Source organism: Rhinoraja longicauda, chromosome 4, assembly GCF_053455715.1.
Source record: "Rhinoraja longicauda isolate Sanriku21f chromosome 4, sRhiLon1.1, whole genome shotgun sequence".
In the NCBI taxonomy this organism is placed as follows: domain Eukaryota; kingdom Metazoa; phylum Chordata; class Chondrichthyes; order Rajiformes; family Arhynchobatidae; genus Rhinoraja; species Rhinoraja longicauda.
The window spans coordinates 52,658,026-52,680,610 of NC_135956.1; positions in this window are offsets into that span (position 1 = coordinate 52,658,026).

Consider the following 22,585-nt stretch of genomic DNA (forward strand, 5'->3'; position numbering starts at 1 on the left):
GCCCGGTTTCTGTCTGCATGGATGCTGCTTGGATTCTTGGATATTTCAGATTGTCTGGTTAGTTTGCTCTCCTGGAGCCTAGTTAGTTTTCCTCTAGGCAGGATCTCAAGATCATGATCTTAGCCCAGTGTTGGTCTATAGTTCTGAAAAGATTAGTACAGGTGTCAGGGGTTATGAGGAGAAGGCAGGAGAATGGATCAGCTAGAATTGAATGGTGGAGTTGACTTACTTGATGGGCCGAATAACACAATTCTGCTCCTATTACTTATGAACTTATGAGATGGTGGAATGAGACGCACCCTATATTAGAACAAAAAAGATCAAGATTTTGGATAGAAGTATTCATCATAAAGGATTTCATTATTCCGGTTCCTAGTGCATATGACAAAAAAAACTTTCTTGACTTGACTCTTGAACACCACTGAAAAGTTAGCGAAACTGTTTCCACTGAATGATTATGGAGAGTAAATAGACAATAGACAATAGGTGCAGGAGGAGGCCATTCGGCCCTTTGAGCCAGCACCGCCATTCAATGTGATCATGGCTGATCATTCTCAATCAGTACCCCCGTTCCTGCCTTCTCCCCATAATGAAAGGAAATAAGTTCATACGTTATGGGAGCAGAATTAGACCATTCGGCCAATCAAGTCTACTCCGCCATTCAATCATGGCTGACTTATCTTTTTCCCTCTCTCCTGCCTTCACCCCATAATGCCAGTACTAATCAAATAATGGGAAAGTATTCAATCAAACGTAGTGAAGGAAACTGAATCCATTATAGCCTGTAAAATGAATAAAGGTAAATAATACACCAAGGAATGAAGGATATGGTTCTAATAGTGTTTATCCCTTTTGGCAAAAAGGCAGAAAAATATCTGGATGATGAGATGAGTGAAGATGACACAGAGAGCCTTGACGTATTTTCTGGGGAGGAATCATCTGTGGCTAGTGGAAGTGTTGGGGATTTATTGGAAAAGCAACAAAGCAGTGTGATAAAGTTACCCAGGGAAAATGGACAGACTGAAGGAACGAATGGACACACTGAAATAAGCCACTTAGAGCACAATGTGAATTGCTTCACTGACCATATTCCAATCACACAACTGCAAGTTGGGACCAGGTGCTTAGGAAAAGTGGCAGATCTAGAAAGAGACTTTGAGCAACACTGTGTGGTTCCTAAAGAGCAGATCACAAGTCCTAAGTATGCTAGTTCCAAAACAGAATCTGTGGACAGAACATCACATAAAGAACAGCTGGTTACTCGCTTGGAAAGTACCACAGACAAAGTGCGAGAATATAAACAGAAGATCATGCCTGCAAGAGGCACAAGCACAGATACCGTGAAGGGTAGGTTGCAAAAGGTTCAGTGGCAGCTGTCGGAAATTGAGGAGGCCAACAGGAATCTTCACTTTCAAATTATAAAACTGAATACCGATTACAGTCAAATCCAGGAATTTCACCAATCTATGACTGGTGACAACAAAACCTCAGCAAACCAGCGTGTTGATTTGCAAGCAAATTTCACCAATACGGCAGCAGAGAATGAGCAAATGCTGCATGTAATATCGAAACTGGAGACGAGAATAGAAGCAACACTTTTAAACTTATCTGAGATCAAAATGGAAAAAAACAGCTTGGAACGGCAATTCCAGTCATTAAAGGTAAGCAAGGTTATATTTGTTTATTCAACATTAATGCATCTAAGTTATAGAATGGTGCATGCCAGCACAATGCACTTTACCGAGGGAAAAAACCCCCATAATTATCAATAATTACAATGCTTTTCTTTTATGCTTTATAATGCTTTTGTAAATTTATATTTATCACTAAGTAGTATTTATTACAAAGTCCTTAAATTTGTGCTGGTGGGAGGGTGGTGTTTGTCCAGATGTCACCTGGTTTTGGCTGGATCCCGTTCACCCCACACTATAATGGATTAAAAACAGAATCCGCTGGAAATACTCAGCTGCGTCTGGTGGGAAGCGAAACAGAGCTAATCTTTCAGGTGGGAGACTCTTCCGTAGAACTGGGAAGGAGACAAATGGAGCTCGTTAGGCTGCAGGGAGCACGGGCAAGGCGGGATATCCCTGATTAGCGTAAAACTGGGGTGACCACGGGAGAAAGGTCATAAGCCAGGTAACTTACTCATTTCTCTGAATTTCCCAACTTTTCCACTTGTTTGCCTATGCTCTCCACTCTAACACTTACTATTTACTTATTGAAGAGATAACCTTATTCACTGGTTTTGTTTATCATTTTATTATTCGCTAGCCTTAGTACCCTTCAGACCCAGACTCCCTATTTTCAATGTGCTATCAGAGTTGGTACTGTGTGAGGGGTACGTTTATGGGGATGACAGGTTAATGCTGGCGGTGGGGACATTTAACCCATTGAACTCCACTGAAATACCATTCTGGAGGTTCAGCTTGTACCCCTGGTATCAGTCTCCATTTTGTTTCTACCAGGCTCCTGACCAATTGATCCCTGCCATCCAATTCCAGATTTTCATACTTGTCACTCTACTTACACATTCCTCTTTGGTCAATCTTTGAAGATCTTTAATTTCTTTTTTTTGTTTGTTTTCTCTTCAGTGACTTCAACTCAAACATTTTAACGTCTCTCGGACATATAAAATTATGAGAGGCATGGATAGGGTGGGCAAACTCCATACTGACAGCAGCAGTAGTGATGATTGAACCGGGGTCTCTAGCGCTGTAAGGCTGCAACTCTACATCAACACCACTGAGCTGTCCTTGCATTCCAATCGCTCACACTCCCCAACTCTGCCTGCATCCAGCCTTACACACTTTTGGCCTTTCCATCTTTGATCATCTTTGCCTTCCTACACAACCTGGATCTTGAGAACGGGTGTCAAGGGTTATGGGTAGAAGGCAGAAAAATGGGATTAGGAGGCAGAGAGCAGCCATGATTGAATAGCGGAGTAGACTCGATGGGCCGAATGGTCTAATTCTACTCCTATAACTTGTGAACTATTCCAGTTAGAGTGGCCTCAGCCCTAGACTTCTCTGCATTCACTCATTTAATGCTGATTCTTCGACCGATTTCCAGACCACTTCTCAGTGTAGCGTTAATCAGTATCAGATTTTTGTTTGCGAAGTTAAGAATAAAGTGCAACAGCAAAATAAAAAGTTATTTAATTTTTTCCCATGAGGATGTGTACAACTGCCAGAGAGGAGGAAGAATCGCAGAGAAGGAGCAGTTCAAAGACTGTGGTAAGGCCCTCAGCGAGGGTCAAGTCTTGCGGGCACGTTCCGACAGGGAGCACATCCGCACGCAGAACCTGAAACAGGAAATATCCACGGTGAGAAGTGAGAACCACCGACTTCAACGGGTCACTGAGGAGGAGATTAAAAAAAGCAAACTGGCCATGGCGGACGCCAAGAGGTGGAAGAACGAATGTCACAAACTCACGACCGAGCATCAGGAGAAAGTATGCTCTCACTATCATTCCGTTTGTTGGTAGCTGTTTTAGTAGATAACTTTATAGAAAAACAGCACAACAGGTTTGGTGCATTATATACTACTGTTCAAAAACAAACAGAATCTTTGTGTGAAGTGATAAAAGAGGATGACAGATAATTGAACCTGGTCAAGCCGACATAATCTTCCATCCCATTTTTAAGTCATATTTTGAATTTGTATTTATTTCCATGATAAGTTCTTAAGTGCTTAATGTTAATAAGAACCTGCAAATCTTCACGTCTTTGGAATGCGGCAGGAAACCAGTGCACCCAGAGAAATCTTATAATTAGCTATTATTAAAAACTTTTTGCTCTTCTTCCACTATTGGGAGTGTACAGTTTAGGTTATTCAATTTCAATATAACTCATGCATAATCAATCAGCTTGGGTCCTTTTATTTAGGTGTTGGAAACCTCCTAAATTTACACCTCCCAAAACCATGAACTCTACCTCTTAGGACGAGGGTAGCAAGCGCGCTGGAACAGCACATCCGCTGGTTTCCCTCCAAGTTCCCCTCAGGGGTGGCATAGTGAAGTGAGGGTAGAGTTGCTGCCTTACAGCGCCAGAGACCCGGGTGCTTGTCTGTACAGAGTTTGTACTTTCTCCCTGTAGCCGCGTGGGTTTACTCCAGGTGCTCCGGTTTCCTCCCGCACTCCAATGACGTACAGGTTTGTAGGTTAATTGGCTTCGGGAAAAAATGTGTTAAATTGTCCCTCGTGTATAGGATAGCGTTAGTGTATGGGGTGATTGCTGGTCGGCGTGGACTCAGTGGGCTGAATTGCCTGTTTCCGTGCTGTATCTCTAAAGTCTAAAGTCTCACACTATCCAGACTTGGAAACATGTTGACAATTTTCATCATCATTGGGTCAAAATCCTGACTCTTTCCCCAACATCATCGTGAGATCACCTTCACCAGAAGGACTGCAGGGGATCAAGAAGGTGGCTTAAAGTGGTAATTAATGATTGGTAGTGACTGCTGGTTTGCTGGCAATGACCTACATCCTTCAAATGAATAAATAGAATCCAAAAATAAGGCCATTGAGCCATCTCAGGGTTTAAAAAAAATATATAAAATGGGTTTGTTCTTATAATGCAGTGAGATAGTATCATAATAATTTTATGCTAAAAGTGCCACACAGGAGCCTAAAACCTATGTAGGTGCTTTGTAGCAGATTGCCGTCAATCACACAATCAGTATGAATAACTTTTTAATTTCTTCTTCTCTTCCCTCCCCCTCCGAACCCATCCCTCCTTTGCACTGTTTTTTTTTGTTTGGTTAGGAAAGACAAACTAATTTTGTGATCCAAATGTTGAAAACAGAAATGGAGGCATTGAAAGACGCTTCTGAAAAGAAAGAAAAAGAAATGAAGCAGAACATGAAAATGCAGGCTAATGTTATCCTGGTGAGATACTAAAAGCTGTTTTGTTTTGCTACATGAGAGGAAATCAGCAAAAGGTTGCATGGCATGATGACTAACATTAAAAACATGCTCTAAGTCCCTTCACTAAGGAGAAAGCGCTTCAAATGAGCAAATGCCTGAACTAATGTGTAACCATTGGGGAAAGTGGGCTTTAGAATTGAAGAAGGTAAAGGTGCATTTAGTGATGGAGCTTCAGGGAGCAGCAAGAAATCAGGTAATGTTGGAAAAGGTGGGGGTTGAGGAGGCACAAAAAAGATTGGAGGACCAAAGGTTTTAGGAGGATGATTGAATGATAAATTTGTGAACATTTTATAGAGTTATGTGGGACAGATTTAAAAACTAGGAAAATAATTTTGTATTTGTACAATGGGTGGCACTGAGCCAGCTGATGGGGTTTAATGGTGGCTTAACATGGAATAAAAAATGTAGGCAGTTGAAACGTAAATGTTAGTGCTTATTACTGAATGGGCACTAAGGCAAGAATTTGGTGATATTATTTTTTAAGTGTAAATTAGAATCGGGTTAACAGTGGAAATCAGATATCCGTGTTGAAAATTAGGATCAGAGTACTTTTCCTTGCATAATGCGAATTGGAGAGGATGTTTCTAGTAGTGGGGGAAAACTAGGGCCAGAGGGCACAGCCTCAGAATAAAAGGATGTACCTTTAGAATGGAGATGAGGAGGAATTTCTTTAGACAGGGTGATGAATCTGTGGAATTCATTGACACAGATGGCTGTGGAGGCCAAATCATTAGGTATTTTTAAAGCGAACGTTGATAGGTTCTTGATTAGTAAGGATGTCAAAGGTTACGGGGAAGAGGCAGGAGAATGGGGTTGAGAGGGAAAAAATAGATCAGCCTTGATTGAATGGCGGAGTAGACTCGATGGGACAAATGGGCCACTTATGTTCCTAGGTATGATCTTATGAGTCACTTCAGCAATTAATTTCCGCTACTCATTGCTTAACTGGCAAATACAATTCTTTTGATGCTTTCACATCAGGATGGGAATAGATTGCAATGGTATTCCCAGAAGTCGATCACTAACTCTGGATTATTGCCTTGTCCAATGCTTTACCTTTTCAGATACAGAGGAAATAATTATGGCCTTGTTTTTAAATGATGATCGAATAATTTAGTGGTCATAGTTTAGTTTAGAGATACAGTGCGGAAACAGGCCCTTCGGCCCACCCAGTCCGCACTGACCAGTGGTCCCCATACTTTAACACTATCCTACACACACTAGGGACAATTTACACTTATACCAAGCCAATTTACCTACATATCTGTACGTCTTTGGAGTGTGGGAGGAAACCGAAGATCTCGGAGTAAACCCATGCGGTCACGGGGAGAACGTACAAACTCCGTACAGACAGCACATGTAGTTGGGATTAAACCGCGGTCTCCAGCGCTGCAAGGGCTGTAAGGCAACTACTCTATCACTGCACCACCCTATAGTTATAACAATGTAACCTGTATAGATCTGTCAGCTCATGGGTGGACTGTGGAATCAAATTTCTTACATTTTGGCAATAATCATGAAATAAAGTGATAGGATGACTTTAAAATTTCAACGTGGGATCTCCATCCTTTCCTAAACACATCAGCATGTGAATCTTGTCCTTCATTGCAGTTAACCTTGTGGGACATCCAATCACTCAAACAGTTGCTTTCATGAAGCACAATTATCTCACCTACCAGGGATATTCTGCGTGTGACAACTTACTAGTTTGCCAACATCAGGGGAATGAGAGAAACATAACTAGTTTTCCTTCCTGCTTCTGGTGCAAAATAGATTTTCAATAATTAATTTGCTTTGTGGTACAACTGCATTTGTTTAATTGCTTATTATTCATGTAGGATATGAAACTGGTACACTCAGACTTGTCTGCCAAAGGGCCGTCAGACAAAGGGGATTGTGCCAATTCCACATGCGTAAAGAAAACCAGCCAAATATTGTCCAAGATAGATGGCATTCTCTCATCCATGGAAGGAATATTCGTTTGCCGGGTAGGTAAATTAAGAATGTAAAATTTTATTTCCAAAACGACATCTAGATAAAGCTTTTATTCAAGGGTAAGATGGCAAGATGCATCTTTCCCAATCAATCAACAAAAAGAATGGCTGTAAATAATGAGAAAGACAAGAATAATTGAACCTACACTAACCCTTTCTTCTTTTACACTAGCACTGAGTTATGGTCCTACTTTAATACATTTGCAGGGATTGGTGGGAAGAACATTAGCGTGGCACTGTGATGCTGCAGATAGGCCTGGGTTCAACCCTTTAAATTGCTCTGGTTTCCTGTCACATTCCCAAGACATGCAGGTTGGTAGGTAAATTGAGTTTGATGTGTTGGATGAGTTATAGAACTTTAAAGGTGGGGAGAGAGTAAATGGAAATCAAGAGTATTATTGTCATATGTCCCAAAACAGATCATTGAAATTCTAACTAGCAGCAGCACAACAGATATCTAAACATACTACTCTGTAAACACCATAATAAACAACAAAAAGACTCAATGTTTGTATGTGTATGTGTGAGATATTAAAAAAAACCCAATAATAGTGCAAAGATAAAAATCAATGCCATGGAGCTTATTTGGAGGTTGTGGTATTTAATAGCCTGATGGTTGTACGGAAGCCACTTCTCCTGAAACTGAACATGACAGTTTTCAGCCTCCTACATGTGGTGACCAGCGAAGGATTAGTGTCATTGGGTGCTTGACGGTCGATATAGATACGGTGGGCTCAAGGACCTGGTTCCATGCTACAAGACTCATTAAAACCAACTAAAACTTTTGCAGTATGGGACAAAACCAATAATTAAATTTATTGCTCAAGTTGAGACCTCAGAGGATGCCTGTATGGTTAGGATTTCCACAGATCATCGATCTTGACGGTCAACGTGGATTTGGTGGATGAAGGGCCTGTTTCCATGCCTTATCTTTATTTGATTATCTGTCAGTTCCTGAGGAAAATAATTTTCATGGCAAATATGTATTTTGATCAGAGGAGAGAGCAAACCTTGCTTACGAGATGCATTTTCATTAACCTCATGAGAAATGGTTGGGTGTGGATGTGGGTTGAGTGAGGAGGAAGATGGAGTACCATTTCACACACTTATCTGTGAAATATTTTCTTCTGATTGTGTGCACATTGGAACAATCACTTTGTGTAACGACTTCTATCATGTTAAACATTCGGTGGCTATTCACGATGTGGTCACCAGATGTGCTCAGCTTTGGTTATTGCAGGTTACAGTCTATAGTGAAGGGTGTCTGGATCCTGATGTGTTTGTTGTTATACCTCTGCTGCCAAAGTCACGAAACACACCACTATTAATGAAAAAACTAGTGATCAACTGAGAGAGGTTGCCATTAGGGTGATATGAATAATATCAGGGGAAAGATTCTCCTTTTGCAGGAACAAGGGGGTGAATGGTTGGGCATCAGTGAAAATCATATAAGCTGCAGATGCCAAAAACCTTTAAAAAAAAAATGTTAATGCTGAAAACACTCAGCAGATTGGTTTTGTAAGAAAGGTCTACAACCTGAACGTTGGTTCTCTTTCTCTTTCCATAGATGCTGCCTGACTTGCTGAGAGTTTCCAGTATTTCCCACTTTTCATTTTAGAAGTGATTATGGTCAAACCCCACAAGCAATTGCGTAAACAAGAATGCAAAATGTCCTTCCATCTTTTCCTCACAATTGCTAAGGACCTTTTTCTAAGACAACTGCTTCCCAAAATCTTCCTGCTCACATTCTGCGGATAGCAGCAGGAACATGTTCTCAGACTCTTGAACAAACTCTCATAAGTTAAGGATGTATCCCTAGTTTCCCTCATAGTGACCCTTATACTTTTTTACAGGATCAAAGCTCACCTGAAGATCAGAATGTGTAGACACGAAGCATAAAGTTGATGATTCCACTCCTCGTTCAAACTTGTTTATTTGTCATCCTGGTTTCCAGAGAACAATTAGTGGTGATCTTAGCATAATTTAAAGAAAGAAAGATAAAAGATGGTTGGAATAAAACTAACAACTGAGCTTTTGGCTGAATTAAATCATAGTCTCTTCAAGTTATTCATCCACAAACATGTCCAGCTAAAAGCATGCAAATTCTGTTCCAGGAATCCAACAATTGCTCTAGTGGTGGGCTACCAGGTGGAGACACTGGCAGCAAAGGAGTTAGAGACTTGAAGGAAATGGTTCCTGCAATGACCAATGGACGCAAACACTCAAAACATGAGGTGAAGTGACCTTTGCCCTACGACGCGGAGCATATTCTTTTAGAACAAATCTTATTCTTTTGAGTTTAGCTTGTAAATCTTGCTCTTACCATTTCACAGATTGACTGCATTGGATTTATTGATACTTGGTACATGAGGTACATGATGTCACAAATTGTAGAAACAAAGAACACAAAATACACAAAAGGACACAAAATGCTGGAATAATTCAGCGGATCAGGCAACATCTCTGGAGAACATGGATAAATTACGTTTCCAGTGGAGATGCAAAATATCACCTATCCATATGCTCCAGATATGCTGTCAGTAACCCACTGAGTTACTGCAGCACTTTGTGTCCTTCTGATGCCACAAAATAATGGACAGGCACCTATGCCAACAGGTTCTATATTTTGTTATTCCAGAGACACGAGGCAAATTTAATAAAGGTGGCAGAGCTTTGCTGGTTCGTGCATTACGTTCTCTGTTTAAATGGTCTAACATTTTGGCACCAATTATGACCATCCCTTCCTCAGCTTCACTGGAGATCTGATATTACATAAATATTTAATCCAGTCGTACCAAGTTCATCCCACTGCCATGTAATATAAGCAAGCTAGCTGCTCCAAAGATGAAAAATTGGGCTTGAGGCATGTTCATATAGTAAATCTTTGACAAGCTCCAAGCATTATGACGAATGAAGCATTTCATGAATACATTTTTCATAAATTAACCTTTGGTTGCAGGAATGTGCAGCAATTGATTCGAAAGTGAGGGAATCATTGGGCAGGTCTGCATCATCCCACAAAACAAGCAAGGTTAGTGCTGTGGAATTTGCCATGTATGCATGTATTTTCCTCATTGGCACTCTCGACGCACCCTCATTTTTCATTTCCTTGTTCTAAAGACGTAAACTCATAACAAATGTGGACTTCATTTTCTCATCTGTGGAGGTGCCCAGAAATATCAATGCAAAAATGTTTTCTCAGTAACATCTCAAAAGCATATTTTGTGCTCCCAAATGTCAAACCATTTGGCTGCCTTGCCGGGGTTCGACAGATTGTGTATTTTTGAGGAAACTTGTCCAAGGAAATGGCTTGCTGATTTGAAAAATTGTTTTCCTTCCAGATAATTGATGTACCTCCTGCATGCAAGTTGCTTTTGTTTGCATGTGGCTGGTCTTTATGCTTTGGCATCATTCCGCCTTATACCTTCTTATAGTCTTTCTGACTACTTTTTCCTCTGTTGGCGTTACACAACGTCCCCCTTTTTAATCTGAGGAACTACCATTTCTTGATGTTCCTGAGGTGAATAGGTTGTCCTATAAAATGTGATTGAGTCTAGTTGGCCTGGTTGAGGGACTTCTTCCTTTGACGGGAGCATTTAGAACTCAGCAGCATACAGTCAGGATAAAGGTTCTGACTTAGGGACTGAGATGAGAGGTAATTTCTCCCTGCAAAGCTTTTGCCGTTTTCTATCCCACATGGGAGTGGTTGGTCTGTGTTTGGGTGTATTCAAGATGGAGAGAACTATCAGCATTTCAGTTGATAAGGTTTAAGATTTAGGGATGGGAATAAAAGATTGGCCAAGAAACTGAACTGCAGAACAGACTCAGAGAGGTTGCATATCCTACTCCTGTTTCCACTTCCTTAACTATTCTATTTAATATGTCTATTCTAGTCCATCTCCTTTCTGCTTTTGCCGAGGCATGGTAGAATTTTGGTAGAAAATTGGTAGAATTTTGTACTGTTTCCTTTCCTGCAAATATTTTTCCCCATTATCTCTTTCATAGAGATAGCATTTATATCAATCCCTGTACATATTTTTTTTCCTTTTTTTTTTCTTTAATTATTCCTTTTTTAAACTTGGTCTTGCTCATCCAATTTCTCCAAAATCAGCTCTGTATTTTTATTAAATCATTGTGTTCCTGTTTCTGCCATCTTTTTAGATGTAATCTTCATGTACAATGTTACTGGAACTCTGATTTCTTTAGTTATTTAAGTGCTATTTATATTTCAGAAGGAGTCAATTCAAAAACGTATCATCAAAAGGATCGAAGAATGTCAAATGCTCGCTGCAGAGAATGTAAAGCTTCACAACTGTGTTAAAGAATTGGTGTGCAAGGTATTAAATAGTTTGCTATATTTAGAAACTGACAGTAAATTAATTTTAGAAAATACTTCCTCAAAATCAAAGTGAGCAACTTTTATTTGAACTCTTATCTGCAGCACAGTGCAGGACAACTTATCATAAGATAAAATAGAGCGTAATCAGCAAACTTCCAAATTAGCATCCTTAAATTCACACACTTGGAGATTGTTCTGTTGTTCTACTGTGCAATGGAATTGTTAGTACACTAAGGAAGAGAAAACTTCACAGCACTCACCAACTCTGAACTCTCCCTCAATGTCAGTAAGACGAAGGAGCTAGTTATCGACTTTAAATGTCTCTGAATATCTCATACAGTTAGAGATATCAGAAAAATAACAAAAATTCGTTTAATGTCACATGTACAAGTTTTTTATTGTATGCGAACCAGTCAGCAAAAAGACTATACATGATTAGAGTCAAGCCATCCACAGTGTATAGATGCAGGATGAAGGGTGTGACATTTAGTGCAAGATAAAGTCCTGTTAAAGATAGTTTGAAGGTCTCCAATGAGGTAGATGGGAAGTCAGGACCACTCTCTAGTTAGTGAGAGAAATGTTTCAGTTGTCTGATAACATGAAGTAAATAATTGCAAAAATTAAATTATTACATATAAAAAAATTGGTTTTGGAAGGGAACCTATCTTTTTGTTTCATTATTGGTGGACTGACAATTTGCATTGGGGCTCAGACTAAGCAATGTCCAATTTTAAGCCAATCCCTGTCTAAATCATACTTGTTCTAAGTCATCACGCGATGCAAGAGACAATTTTCACCAGTGCAAATACTGTGAAATCTCAGCCAACTGGTGCCCTGGCTTTTGGAGCCCCACAATGCTAGAATATGCAATACCAAATCTGTCTGGGAATTTGGGAAGTTTGCATTTGCCAATTTGTGTCAATATCCTAGACTTGTTTGCCTTTGAGAGGGTAAATGCCTTTCCATTAGAAGCTGTACGCATTCATCAACAAGATTCACGCCAATTATGTTTTCCTTGTTAGGTGCTGAGTGTATTCTTAAATTGGTTGACCAACTTTCATGGTTTAAAGTATACACTTTTTTCAACAGGTGAATGGATTCAACAAAATAATCCAATACGCTGACCAAAGGCTTCAAATGAATAATTCGCACATTTTGAGGTAATACATATTACAGCAGATCTCTGTGTGATTACAAACGGCAATTGGGAATGTATTCAAAATAGGAGGGCGGCATGGTGGCGCAGCTGGTAGTGCTGCTGTCTTACAACACTAGAGACCCGGGTTTGATCTTGATCTTGGGTGCTGTCTATGCAGAGTTTGCATGTTCTCCCTATGACCTAATGGGTTTTCTCTTGGTGCTCTGGTTTCCTCCCACATCCTAAAGATGTGCAGGTTTGTAGGTTAATTGGTCTCTCTAAATTGTCTCTTGTGTGTAGGCAGAGGATGAGAAATGGGATAACATAAAATTAATGTGAATGGGTGATTGATGTCGGTATTGATTGATATCCAAATACTAAGCCGGCCATATCTGTAGGGAAAGAAGCAGAATTAATGGTTTGGGTTGAAGACCCTTTGTCAGAACTGGGAAGGAGTCATTAGCAGCTTGTTAATCTGCAGCGAGGTTGGGGAGGGGAGTAAGGTTAAACCAGGGTGTCCATGGGGATAAGTTGTAAACAAGCTTACCTGGTCAATGAGAGACTTGGAGCATTGAGAACATAGACAAACAACTGAAGAAGTTGCAAAAGGTAGAGTAGGAAGATATATGCCTGACAGGTCATGCTAGATACAGTGCCCTCCATAATGTTTGGGACAAAGACCCATCATTTATTTATTTGCCTCTGTACTCCACAATTTGAGATTTGTAATAGTAAAAAATCACATGTGGTTAAAGTGCACGTTGTCAGATTTAATAAAGGCCATTTTTATACATTTTGGTACATGTAGAAATTACAGCTGTGTTTATATATAGTCCCTCCCCATTTCAGGGCACCAGAATGTTTGGGACACATGGGTTCACGGGTGTTTGTAATTGCTCAGGTGTGTTTGTAATTGCTCAGGGTGTTTGTAATTGCCTCCTTAATGCAGGTATAAGAGAGCTCTCAGCACCTCGTCTTTCCTCCAGTCTTTGACATTGCACCATTTCTGAAGGTACAAAGACCACTTGTGAGAACAAACAAAACTTCTGTGTTGAAACTTGTGGAAGAAATATGGACAGGTTGCTGCTTATTTAGATTTGTTTCTTTTAGAGATATGGCCAGGTTACAGTTTGCCAAGTACTTAAAAGAACAACCACAGTTCTGGAAAAAGGTCTTGTGGACAGATAAGATGAAGATTAACTTATATCAGAGTGATGGCAAGAGTAAAGTATGGAGGAGAGAAGGAACTGCCCAAAATCCAAAGCATTCCACCTCATCTGTGAAACACAGTGGTGAGGGTGTCATGGCCTGGGCATGTATGGCTGCTGAAGGTACTTGCTCACTTATCTTCATTGATGATATAACTGCTGATGGTGGTAGCTTAATGAATTCTGAAGTGTATAGACACATCCTATCTGCTCAAGTTCAAACAAATGCCTCAAAACTCATTGTCCAGCGGTTCATTCTACAGCAAGACAATGATCCCAAACATACTGCTAAAGCAACAAACGAGTTTTTCAAAGCTAAAAAATGGTCAATTCTTGAGTGGCCAGGTAATTTACCCGATCTGAACCCAACTGAGCATGCCTTTTATATGCTGAAGAGAAAACTGAAGGTGACTACCCCCCAAATCAAGCATAAGCTAAAGATGGCTGCAATACAGGCCTGGCAGAGCATCACCAGAGAAGACACCCAGCAACTGGTGATGTCCATGAATCGCAGACTTCAAGCAGTCATTGCATGCAAAGGATAAGCAACAAAATACTAAACATGACTACTTTCATTTACATGACATTGCTGTGTCCCAAACATTATGGTGCCCTGAAATGGGGGGACTATGTATAAACACAGCTGTAATTTCTACATGGTGAAACCAAAATGTATAAAAATGGTCTTTATTAAAATCTGACAATGTGCACTTTAACCACATGTGATTTTTTCTATTACAAATCTCAAATTGTGGAGTACAGAGGCAAATAAATAAATGATGGGTCTTTGTCCCAAACATTATGGAGGGCACTGTCTGTCCTTCACTCCTAGAGAGAAATAAAATAGAGAGAAAGAGGAAAAACATTTAGGTCATGTCATCCATCTGTGATATTACCTTAGCCCAACTTGCCAGGCATAGTTTCCTGTTATGTACGATAGAAAGATTGAGAAAGAGCTAGGTAGATTTGCTTTACAAGGGTCAGGGAATGGTGGGTGTCACTCAACAGGAGTACACAGAGGAAGGTTGGTGGGAAGGATTCTTTGCCCAGAATGCACTTTACTGGATCTTCAGATTATTTATTTAAATTAATGGAAAATCTGCTACATGACTGATCTTGCTGACCCAGTTTTCTTCAACACTCTTGGACACTTATTGTCTTCTTCTGGAACATAGAAACCAGATCTGCTGTCTCTGATAACTTTGATATTTCATTGTGTTACATTGCAGTGGATTGGAGGCTACACCTGAAACACTGCCATGGAAATATTAACTATATTCTCTTGTTTGTTTTATAGGCTGGAAAAGAAGAACTCTATTTTGTTTGTTGCTCTGAACAGGATGGCCAGAAAGAAAGAGATGAGAGACAGGTATTTGTTTCAGTTGACAGTGTTTTGGCATATTTCATATTTTCCTGGAAAATTAGATCAGCAAACCTTTGTGTGAGCCAGCAAGTAACTTTTCTTTTAACGTTGTATTGCAATGTTGCCTAAAAATTGAACTTCACCCTATTTTGGTGTCCTAATGGTGCTCTACATGTTTGCATTCTTCTGTTGACCCAAATTTTGTTATTAATATTATTTGTATGAGAATATTATACCCTACCTGCTTTTAACCATAGTAGCGCCCTTGCGAGCATTGCCCAGAATTTTGATGCGTCTCAATGTAGCCATAACATTAGGTCACATTTCTTATTTTGACTTTCTTCAAAGAATTGGGAAATTTATTAAAAATGTGGGTTTTAATTCCGAATCATGTGATTCCAATTTTAACTATGAAGTTGCTTCCAGAGATCAGAAATGCTGCCTCTTCATTGTAGTTTAGACCACTGGGAGCTCAGTCATCTCTTTAAGAGCACTCTCCTTGTCAGCTGCAAAACAGCAGCTTAAAAGGCTTCCATGGGTGGGAAATGGGTAATGATTAAGGAAATGGGATGGCGTTGAAGGTTCTCTCCCGTGTTTATGAACACATGCCCAATCAGATGGTTCTCCCTTTAAGTTTTTCCCACATCACTGTGAATGACGAAGGACAGCATGGTGGTGCAGTGGTAGAGTTGCTGCCCTACAGCGCCAGTGACCCAGTTTCGATTCTGACTACAGGTGCTGTCTGCATAGTTTGTACATTCTCTCTATGACCTCGTGGGTTTTCGCTGGGTGCTCCGGTTTCCTCCTACACTCCAAAGATGTACAGGTATGTAGGTTAATTGGCTATGGTAAAAATTGTAAAATTGGCCCCAGTGTGTAGGATAGTATTAATGTATTGGGTGATCACTGGTCGGCATGGAATCGGTGGGCTGAAGGACCTGTTTCTGCGCTGTATCTCTAAAGTCTAAAATAAAGCCTAAAGACCAATCCTTCAATGGATAAGTATCTCAGAGGTAGGGATAATACAATCATTAGTCAGTGATAATTGTGGATCATTCTGGAACAGAATAGAATGAGGTTGGTAGAAGGTGTGGACACAGTCCAAATTTACACCTTTTAATTCAGGCCTCTCTGCTACTGTACCACAGGATTGGTTCCTTATTTTACTGGGAGTTATAAATGCAGGTCAAAGGTTATTCCTTTCACAGCCAGCTCTGTCAGTAAAAGTGAAAATGGTGGGTCCTGTCCTTATCAAGATAGCACTGACCAGCCAGCACCAGCAGTTGGTTCCTTCACCAATCGCAGGGGCAGCCATTACCAGTCCAAACTGACAGCAGACACATTAAGGTCAGTCACACCCAACAGCTCTGCCAGTTTTCTGTTGTTTGCTAAAGCATCTTAGAATAACAGTCTCTGCAGACTGACTTTTATTATCAATCTGCACATAAATAAATGTACAAATGGGTCCGATTTACTTTAGTTCAGTACTTTAGAGTTACAGCGTAGAAACAGGCCCTTCAGCCCACCGAGTCCACACAGACCAACGATAACCCCATACACTCGCACTATCCTACACACTAGGGACAATTTACAATATTACCGAAGCCAATTAACATACAAACCTGTATGCCTTTGGAGTGTAGGAGGGAACCGGAGCACCCAGAGAAAACCCACATGGTCACAGGGATAATGTATAAACTCCATACAGACAGCACCCGTAGTCAGGATCGAACCTGGGACTCTGGCTCTACAAGGCAGTAATACTACCGCCGTGCCGCTGTGCAGCCCAAAATAATTTCTTGCCATATATTTTTGGTATTTTGGTAGTCCTTGGTATTTTCTCAGAATGTGGGCCTTTCAAGGGCCAGCTCAGAGACCTCAACTGCTGCACAAGAAACTGTGGATGGCAGCTTTTGCCTGGGTCCTGCTACATCTTCCAGCCAGTTGCAGTGACCACCAAAATAATTCCCTCTGCCACTTGCAGCCATAAAACGCTTCCCCTTTAAGGAGTGCCAGATACCTTTAATAGAAGTAAGTAATGTTAAATTAGCACAGACTGCTCCTGAAACTGGTAATTGAGTGAGGCAGTCAATGGGTGCTGGCCAGTGAAACCCTGATGCTGGTGTTAACTTGTAAGGCCAGTTGAATGAGTACAGTGATGGAGACCATTCAGCCCATTGACTCTCTGCTGGCTCCTGAAGCAAATCCATCATCCCCATTCCTCCACTTCCATGTAACCAATTTATCTCACATATTCATCAATTCCCCTGATTCTCCTGTCACCTTTGTGAGAGTTAATCAACAATGATCAATTAACCAACCACTACAGCTTCGGGATGTTGGTGGAAAGCACCCGGAGGAAAACAATGGGGGAGGATCTACAATTTTCTCACCACTCTGCACCCCCGGTTGGGATGGGACCTGGATCTCAGGAACTGTGCAATAGTTTTGTCAATCAATTGTCCTGACCTTTCTCAGGCCTGTTCAATTAGTCCCCAAAAGTTCACATAATTCACTTAATATACTGAAGCCTCTGTCAATATCTTGCAAAATCAAATGAGCATCTTTCAACTGATTGGTGTTCATTAAATCTCACCGCTTCCCAAAGCAGAGATGTAGTCACAATTGCATTGCAGAGAAGTAAAACAAGTGAGGCTGCCTTCAAATTAAATGAATTGGCTGTCACTTACCCTGAAATGTAATCACAACCGCTGGACAGGCTATTTATGGTACTTTATTAAATCATTCCGAAGTGTGTTCTAGCTGGCCAGCACTCTATTCGTGTTGTGCAATATCAGCAATCACATTTCACAGTTAACTAAAGCCAGTGCTGAGAGAAATGAAAGAACAATGATTCTATGTTGAACTGTGTAGTTTTGAGGTGCTAGGACATTGAACAGCACGGGAACAGGCCCTTTGGCCCGTGATGTCTGTGCTGACCATGATGCCAAATTAAACAAATTCTGTCTAACATATGATCTTCATCCCCCATTCCTTGCCTGTTCATGTGCCTGTCTAAATCTCTCTTTAATGTCACTTTCGTATCCACTTTCACCACCACCATGGTGTTCCAGGCACCCATCAGTCTCTGGGTGGAGAATAAAAACTTCTCTTGTAAACTTTCCCCTTCTCATGTTCATGCTCTGCCCTCTAGTATGTAACATTTCTACGCTGCGAAAAAGTTCTGACTGTCTATCTATGCCTCTCATAATTTGATGTGCTTCTATTTGTTCACCCACTCACCTTCCAACGTTCCATGGAAAATGATCCAAGTTTGTCCAACCTCTCCTTATAACAAATACTCTAATGCAGGCAACATCCTGGTGAACTTCCTCTCCAAAGCTTCCAAATCTTTCCAGTAATGGGGTGACCAGAACTGCACACAATGCTCCAGGCGTGGCCTAACCAAAGTTTTATACAGCTGCCACAGGACAATTAAGTGGAGAAGTTTATTTGTGAAAGCTGCAATAAAAGGGCATTTACCAGCAACTACTGCCACAGAGTCCACAGTAATGAGTGTACCTGGAATAAGACCCAAAGCTGAAAAGAGTTAGAAAAGTGAAGGGGCATTCTGATTTTACTCTGTTTTATTGGTTAACATTTGCCTGTTTATGTAATAATAGTATTTTGAATAATTTTTTAAAAGGGCAAAACTGTTCTACATAGTCGGGTATCTTTAATTCTCAGAGACACCTTCCTGCTGCCTGCTGCAGGATTCTGTCCCTAAGAATGAAAAGTACAAGTGGTCCCGGAAAAATGGGTTCCATTATTACAAATGTCCACAGGTCGTTTTCGTCTAAGTCAGAAAATACACAAAACATCACTCGCTATGGTAACCATACTGCCTCAGTAAAGTAATGAATGGCACCGAGCTGATAAGAACAAACAATTATGTCAGAGAGAGAGAGAGAGAGAGAGAGAGAGAGAGAGAGAGAGAGAGAGAGAGAGAGAGAGAGAGAGAGAGAGAGAGAGAGAGAGAGAGATTTTTTTGTTGCCGTTTGTCAGAGCATTTGTATGTACTGTATCGAACTTTTAAATGGATTTCATGTTACAGGAACTCGATCATGTAGAGTTGTCCATGATTTGTTCTTTCATAACTTGGGTCATCTTGTACCTAGCAATGCAAGGTCAGTCTGAAAAAGGATCCCGACCCGAAACATCAACTATCCATGTTCTCCAGAGATGCTGCCTGGCCCGCTGAGTTACTCCAGCACTCTGCGTCCTTTTGTGTAAACCAGCATCTGCATTTCCTTGTTTCTACTGTAAAGCTGATGTTGCTGTTTTGTGATTGGCTATCAAATAATCCTTGGATGGTGCATAAATTGGGAAATTAAGCAAATCCATTGCATTGCAGGGTCATCATTTATGCACCTTTGGGGTAAAGGTAAAGTTATGCCCTATTGGAAATAGTGGGAGTGATTCCCTTATACAGAGAGTGTGGAGCAGATGGAGAGGATTACATGCAAGAGGATTCATTGCCAGAAAAGGAGATGTGGGAGAAAGTTTGAATGGAGCATTAATGCTCATTTGGGTAATTTAGCATGCTTTTCTGCTCAACATTCTACGAAATTCTGCTCAAAAGCTGATATTAGCACTCCCTATTGTGCAAAATGCTTCTTTTATATTTTGCATAATTTTATTTTCCCGTCACTAATCTGCCTCAGTAACAATGCCATGTTTATTGAGTTGCTATTGTCTCCAGTTCCTGGTGTGTGCCAGGGAGAAGCTACCAGAGCCCATTTACATTAATTTCTTACTGAAGCACAATTAAACTTGTGTATTTAGGTGGAAAGTTTTCACTGTAATAATAACTAAATAAGGAGAGTAAATGAAATTAAAAGTATAGATGAACCTTAATCTAATTGAATGGTGAAACATTCCCTTGGAATCAATTGGCTTAAACCCTTGCTGGCACAATTTAATGCTCCGCTTTCCCTAAACCAGTTCACCAGGATCCACAAGCGACAGCAGTAAAACAAGTGAAAAAGCTCATTGTTCAAGGACAGAAGGAAACCACGTCAGTGAAAAGGGCATTTTCTCTGCTAAAGGTGAATATTTCCCATTTAATTTTCACAATTATACTGATGTAAGAATTGTTTTCAAAATCTGGTCATGGCCAGTTGAATGGAATAACATTCCACAGCCGCCTATTTCCTTTTATGGATCGGAAGGCGTTTTGATTCGTGGGAGTATTATCATGCCCCAGATGACCTTTCCATACACCTTCATTGCGGTTTAAAGAAGAAAAGACAATGGAGGACATTTACGGTCTCTGGGATGTGGGACAGTTATTACACAAACAGATCAAAGAGCCTGGGACTATTTTCTTTGGAGAATAGAAAGTGAGCGGACACTGCTGTGTATATAACATGATGAGGAGTCTGGTCAAGGTGGACAGTGGCTGTATTCTTTGGTGAAGGAGTCAAGGTATAAATGAATAAAGGGAGGAGAGTTAAGAATGCAGTGAGGATTTTTTTTTTAACGCAGCATATGATTGGAATCTAGAGCACCCTGGCTATAGATGTGGTGGAGGCAGGTTCCAATACAACTTTCAAGTGGGAATTGAATAAATATATGGTGTAGAAAAATTTGAGCTAGCATGGACACAATAGGCCAAATGACAGATTCCTGCACTGTTAGCATCCCATGATTATGCTACGGAATTCCAAAACACTTCACAGGTGATATTACTGGCACTTTCCCCTGGAGACATTTTTTCTTATTTCTAAATGACAACATTTAATCATCTGGAAAGTATATTGCCTTTGTTGCACAATATTAGTCCTGGTAGTGTATTATAGATGCGATGACATGCTATTTTCATCGTAACTTTGAAGACAGCTAGACAATGCATAAGCAAAACACAAAATGCTTTAGGAACTCGGCGGGTCAAGCAGCATCTGTGGAGAAAACGGTCAGGCGATGTTCCGGGGTTGGACCTTCTGCAGACTGATTTCAGTAGGGGGGGAGAAAGTTGGAAAAGAGAGGTGGGGGCAATTGAAGAATGGTCCCAACCTGAAACGTCACCCGTCCATTCACTCCACAGATGCTGCCTGACCTGCTGAGTTCCTCCAGCACTTTGTGCTTTGCTCAAGTTTCCAGCATCTGCAGTTCCTTGTGTTTCCATTAGATAATACATGAAACCCATTGGGAACCTCCAAGACAACCTCATGGATTTCAAAAGATGGGGGCTCCAGTTTTAGTACCTTAAGCCATCCTGACACGTTTCTTTTTTTCCAATGGTTCTTTTCTTGAGTGGAAAGAAAACAAATGGAGAACATTTACTGAATGTTTCACAGGAGATAAACTAATTGTTCTAAGATTGCTACTTTGTCATGGATAACTAAAGAGATACCATCTAAAATATTTTTCAAATCATATCCTGCATGTTAGTTTGTGAAGGGTCCATAGGGTAAAGTGGTGTCAGATAATGATGTCAAGTACCATTTTTTTTTCAATGTCTCTGCAAAACTGTCTATTACTTTGTCCATATCTACATTAAGCTCAATTTGTAAGGCAATATCTCGTAGCTCTGAATCCCCAGATATGGCTTTGGTAAAATATTTGATCTCTGTGGATGGATCGTTTTTTGATTTCTCTGCAGATTTGTCTAGAGTTCAATTGAAAAGTTTCATCGTCAAACAATTGGAAATCGTTCTTTCTTCCCCAGAGTAAAATGCTGCATAGCATTTGCAGGTAGTATCTGAAGATTCAACCAGGGTCAAGCAGGTGCAGGCCACCCATGCAGCCATGATACATGCAACACTGCTTTTGGAGTATTTGGGCAAGGATTTTGGCCAAGGAAAACCAGAACCTCCTAGTACAACACTGAACTGGGATCTTTGTCAATTAAGCTCCAGACCTGCTGTTGCCGCCCCCTCCCCCCCCCCCCCCCCCCCCCAACACCACCACTGGACCAATTTCCCTCTCTCCTGCACTACCCCTGATTTTTAATCCCAACCCCTCAGGCTGTGAACATCAGTCGCTGTCACTTTGTGGGAAGAAAGCATTGCTTTCTGCTGAATACGCTTTACAAAATGTTTGCTACTTTTGCAGGATCGACCTCGGGTTTGAAAACGTGTGCCTATCAGAATCAGAAAGAGAATCTAAGATTAGATAATCCAGAAGCTGCAGAAGGTATCTGCAGCCAAATTCCTTTTGATGGTTCTTCTCAGCCAGATATTTATTCAATTTACAACAGGAAAGATGAGCAGTCCTTTGAAACTGAAACAAGTAGCACACTTTCAGAGATATCACAGGTAGGATACTGTACAGCATAATAGAAAGTTCACCTTTTATGTACCAAAAACATTACTATGATAAGCATAAAATGTCTGTGTGAAATGACTCAGTACGTATTACTTCACGTTTTCATGGTGTATAGTAGCTCAGAATAAAATGGCTAATGTTTTAAGACTTCATCATAAAGTCATACGACATGGATCAGTGCTGTAGTTTTGTACAAAGTACACCATATAGGCCCTGCTTCCTGACAGGGGAACATTGGGAAAGGTCTGGTGGAATCCATCAGCTTGTAAGAAATCTGGGAAGGTTGAGTGAGGATCCTATCAATCGTATTGTACTAGGCTTCTTTGAATGTGGGAAGGACATTCCCAATA